Below are 5,000 nucleotides of genomic sequence, written 5' to 3'. Positions count from 1 at the left end.
CCACGCGGCCGTCACACAGCCTGGTTCGGTCAAGAAGCCCGAGGAACCCCGCCGAGCGGCGGCAGAACGGGGTGACGCGGGGGAGGGCACGCGCCCCGCCGCCATCGTCACGGCCCGCTTCGCTCGGGGGTGGGGACACTAGGACAACACCTCGCCAACCACGGGAAGCGAGTTGGAAAGGAGACCACCCTGCCTGAACACCGGACAACCGCCGTGGCTCCCTATGACGGGGAGGAGCACGGAAGAGCCGGCCCGCCGGGGGCCCTCTCCGACGCAACCCAACGTGCCTCATCGATCAGCAAAAGGGGAGAGGAGGAACGAAGCCGAGGCCCCACGGCCACGGGTCCTGGGACAGCGGACAGCCGCGCGCGCCCTCCCGCCACCCGCGGGTGGGCGGGGCCGACGCGGGGCTTTCTCTTGCGTGCACGAGAGCCAGCGGGGCAGCGCCGGCGGAGAGGTGCAACGACGGCCTGAACACCGGCAGAGCCGGCCCGCCGCGAAGCCTCTCCGACGCCACCCCGAGATGCCTCATCGATCAGCGAAGGACGGAGGCCCCACAGCCACGGGGTCCTCGGACAACGACAGCCGCGCGCGCCCTCCCGCCACCCGGGGGTGGGCGGCCGACGCGGGGCTCTGCGTGCGAGCGACCAGGGGCTACATCCGCGAGGTGCTCCGACGGCCTCAACACCGGCAGAGCCGGCCCGCCGCGAAGCCTCTCCGATGTGCCCAAGGACAGCCTCGGTAGGCCCCTGGCCTGCGGGCCTGCACCGGTCCGGGTGGACACGGATGTGCCGCCGCCGGCCACCCGCCCCGGCCAAGGATTCCCTTCGGCGAAGTCAGCGGGACCAGGGGAGAGCCCCGACACGCTCGACTGCCCCCGGTCTTCCAGCGTTCGAGTGCCGGTGGCCGCCACCGGCCACCGGTCTTTGCCCAACCAACGCGCAGAGCAGCTTGCCCCCGACAAAAAACCGCCAGGCGGAACAACCTCAAGCGGGGGGGGGGGGGCCGGTGGGGAAAAGCCGCTAAAGGCTCGAGACAGCCCCGGCCGTCTCCCATCCGGCTGCCGGCCACCGCGACCGGCCAAAAAAAAAAAAAACCACAACGTGCTCTGCGCGCCCTCGTCGCGGGCTCAAGGTTTAAGGTCGGAGAGAAAAGGGACCGAGGTATGTGCCGACCACCTCGCGCCCCACAGCACCGTGCACACCTCTCCTTCCAACGAGAGCCCGTCCGGACACCACAGGCTGCCCCGCGTACGGCACCACACGCACCGGCAGGGAAAAAAAAAAAAAAACAGAAAAAAGAGACGGAGACGGCGCCGCCGCCGCCTCGCCGGACCCTCATCGGGCTCTCGGGGCCCGGGGTGGGAAGCCGCTAAAGGCTCGAGACAACCCCGGCCGTCTGCATCCGGCTGCCGGCCACCGCGACCGGCCAAAAAAGAAAAAAAAGACGTGCTCTGCCCGCATCGCGGACTCACGGCTTTAAGGCCAGAGAGAAAAAGCACCGAGGCGTGCCGACCACCTCGCGCCCCACAGCACCGTGCACACCTCTCCCTTCCAACGAGAGCCCGTCCAGTAAGCCAGGGGCAGGCCGGACACCACAGGCTGCCCCCCCTACGGCAGCCACACATCTACAGGCGAAACAACGGAAAAAACGAAAAAAAATAAAATGGACGGAGGCGGCGCCGCCACCGCCTCGCCGGACCTTCAAATCGGGCTCTCGGGGGCTCGGCTCCCCCGGTATCCAGCGTTCCAAGTGCCGCCGACCGCCACCGGTCACCGGTCTTTAGCTTGTCCAGTGGTATCTCTGGCCATCCGCTTTCTCACCACTCAACTCGGTAGCGACCAGCTCGCGCTGCCCCGCTGCTGTACCGCTCCGCATCTCCCGGGGCCCCCCCTCGCTCTGTGTAGGCTTGCCCGACAAGCACCGGCTTGAGAACCGTGCCCAACCGCCCGGGGGAAACCACCGTCAGCGGCCGCCCAGCGCTCCACTTCGCCGGCTAAGCCGCGTGCCCTGGCTCGCGCGCGCCCCTCCGGAGCAGAGACGCCTCGTGCCCCTATATACGTAGACTATCGGTCCCCGCCGAAAAAAAGTACTAAGGACAGCGTCTGCGGACCCACGGGGGGGGCGCTCAAGAGACGCCGCCTCTTACGACGACGTAACTGGAGGCAGCGAGAAACAGCGACCCCTTGGAGGAAGTGCCGGAGCGAACAGGTCTGCCCGCTGGCCAAGTCCCACCGGATCCGGGTAGACCTGGCAGCCCTTTTCGGCGGTCGCTGCGGCAGCCGACGGTAACGTGGAGCCCGGTGAGCTCGCGGCCACCGCCCGCCCCGGAGACGGGTAGACCTGACGGCCGCCTCCCGCCCCGGAGACGGGTAGACCTGACGGCCGCCTCCCGCCCCGGAGACGGGTAGACCTGACGGCCGCCGCCCGCCCCGGAGACGGGTAGACCTGACGGCCGCCGCCGGCCCCGGAGACGGGTAGACCTGACGGCCGCCGGCCCCGGAGACGGGTAGACCTGACGGCCGCCGCCCGCCCCGGAGACGGGTAGACCTGACGGCCGCCTCCCGCCCCGGAGACGGGTAGACCTGACGGCCGCCTCCCGCCCCGGAGACGGGTAGACCTGACGGCCGCCGCCGGCCCCGGAGACGGGTAGACCTGACGGCCGCCGCCGGCCCCGGAGACGGGTAGACCTGACGGCCGCCTCCCGCCCCGGAGACGGGTAGACCTGACGGCCGCCGCCCGCCCCGGAGACGGGTAGACCTGACGGCCGCCTCCCGCCCCGGAGACGGGTAGACCTGACGGCCGCCTCCCGCCCCGGAGACGGGTAGACCTGACGGCCGCCGCCCGCCCCGGAGACGGGTAGACCTGACGGCCGCCTCCCGCCCCGGAGACGGGTAGACCTGACGGCCGCCTCCCGCCCCGGAGACGGGTAGACCTGACGGCCGCCGCCGGCCCCGGAGACGGGTAGACCTGACGGCCGCCGCCCGCCCCGGAGACGGGTAGACCTGACGGCCGCCTCCCGCCCCGGAGACGGGTAGACCTGACGGCCGCCGCCCGCCCCGGAGACGGGTAGACCTGACGGCCGCCTCCCGCCCCGGAGACGGGTAGACCTGACGGCCGCCGCCGGCCCCGGAGACGGGTAGACCTGACGGCCGCCGCCGGCCCCGGAGACGGGGAGAGCTGACGGACTCCTCCCGCCCCGGAGACGAGGAGACCTGACGGCCGCCTCGTGCAAGAGTTGCTTTTGGTTTCGATGGAAGATATCAAAGAAATACGAAAAAATAAATGAAAAGGGAAGATTTTTTTTCTTAAGCACATTCCCCCGCCGCGCTCACGTGCGCACACGCCACCCCTCTGCCCCGACCCGTTGGCCACCGTCCGGTCGCTGGCATCATCCTCCCACCACCACCACCACCACCACCCCCCCCACCCCCCCACCCCCCCACCCCCGCCAGCCCCTCCGCTCCGCTTCGCGCCGCGCCACCCGCGCCGCCACCCCCACTCCTCCACCGGCTGCCAGGGGACCGGGCAGAAGCGCGGGCGTTCCCCCCACCCCACCTCCGGCGGAGACGCCCGTCTGTCTCGCCGAGGCGAGTTCGCGTCGGGAACCGGGCGCCTTTCGCCGGGTCGGGGTCCCGGCGCTGCCGGGCGCTCCCCGGCTGCAGCTGTTGGTTTCGCGGGGTGGGTTCAGGTTTTCTCTCGGGGGGGGTGGGGGTGGGGGGGGGTGGGGGTGTGTGTTATTTTGTTTATTCCCCCCGCTTTTCGCTGTCCCGCAGAGGCGGGGGGACCGGACGCCCTTCACTGGGTCCGGGTCCGGGTCCGGGTCCAGGCGTTGCCAGGCGCTCGCTGGCTTTCGCGTTCGTGTTTTTTTCGAGGTGGGTGGGCGGGTGTGTGGGAAGGGGGGTCCCGGTGGGGGTGGGGGTGTGGGGGGTGTGTTGTTGGGCTTGTTTTTTTTTTTTTCCCCCCCCTTGCCATGGTTTTATTCTGACTTTTTAATTTGAAACAAAACAAAACAAAACAGAACAAAACATTTCAATAGATGTCCGCGGCCCTGCAGCCACCGACCCCCGCGCCGCGACACACGCGCGCACGGACACACGGGGACACACACACACCCCCACCCCCACCCCCGAGCCCCGCCGGCGCCCGCGCGCTCGAAGAGCCGTGGGTCCCCGCCCCCCGCTGCAGCTCCGGAGCTGCAGGGCGGTGGGTGCGGCCGGCAGCCGACCGCAGGCTCCCCGGCGCTGCAGAGCACTTGGGAAGGGGGGGGGGGGGGGGGGGGGCGGCGGGGGCGGTTTCTGTTGCCCCCCTCCCCGCGCCGCTCTCCCACCCCTTCCGCGTTCGTTTGGCTTTCAACCCGCGGCGGGGACGGAGCAGGCGGGCAGGAGGGCGGGCGGCTGAAGGACTGACTGAGAAAGGCGGGGAGCCGGGGCGCGGGCGCGGCGCGGTAGGGACTCGGCAGCTGGGGCTAGAGCCCCAAACATTCCCCCACCCCCGCCGCCGCCGCAACTCCCCTCTGGCGCCCGGGTACGGAGCCGGCGGGGACGCCGCTGGGTCCTAAAGGCTCCCGCCTTCCTTCCCCGGAGCGGCCAATCTGCTGCTGGCGGAAAGCGGGGTGGGGGTGGGGGGCGGCCGGTCTCATCGCGAACCCCGTGGTCGGGGCGGGGGCGGCCGGTGTCATGGCGAACCTGGTCGCGGGGGGGGGGTGGGGGGGGTGGGGGTGGGGTAGGGGGCGCGGCGGGGCTCGTTGCGAGCCAAGTGGCGGGGCGGGGGTGGGGGGGGGGGCGACCGGTCGCATCGAGAACCACGCGGCAGGAGGGCGGGGGGGCGGGGGGGAGGGCGGGAGGGGGCGGCTGTGTGTGCATACATGCACGCAGCCGCGGGCCAACGGGTTCGGGCCGGGGAGCTCTTGGGGGGGTGGGGGGGGTGGCGCGCACATCGCGCGCACGTGCGTGGGGAGAAAATAATAAAAAAAAAATGCGTCCCGCTGTTGATAACGC

Source organism: Strix uralensis, unplaced genomic scaffold (genome assembly GCF_047716275.1).
Source record: "Strix uralensis isolate ZFMK-TIS-50842 unplaced genomic scaffold, bStrUra1 scaffold_242, whole genome shotgun sequence".
NCBI lineage: Eukaryota > Metazoa > Chordata > Aves > Strigiformes > Strigidae > Strix > Strix uralensis.
This window is presented reverse-complemented; position numbering follows the sequence as displayed.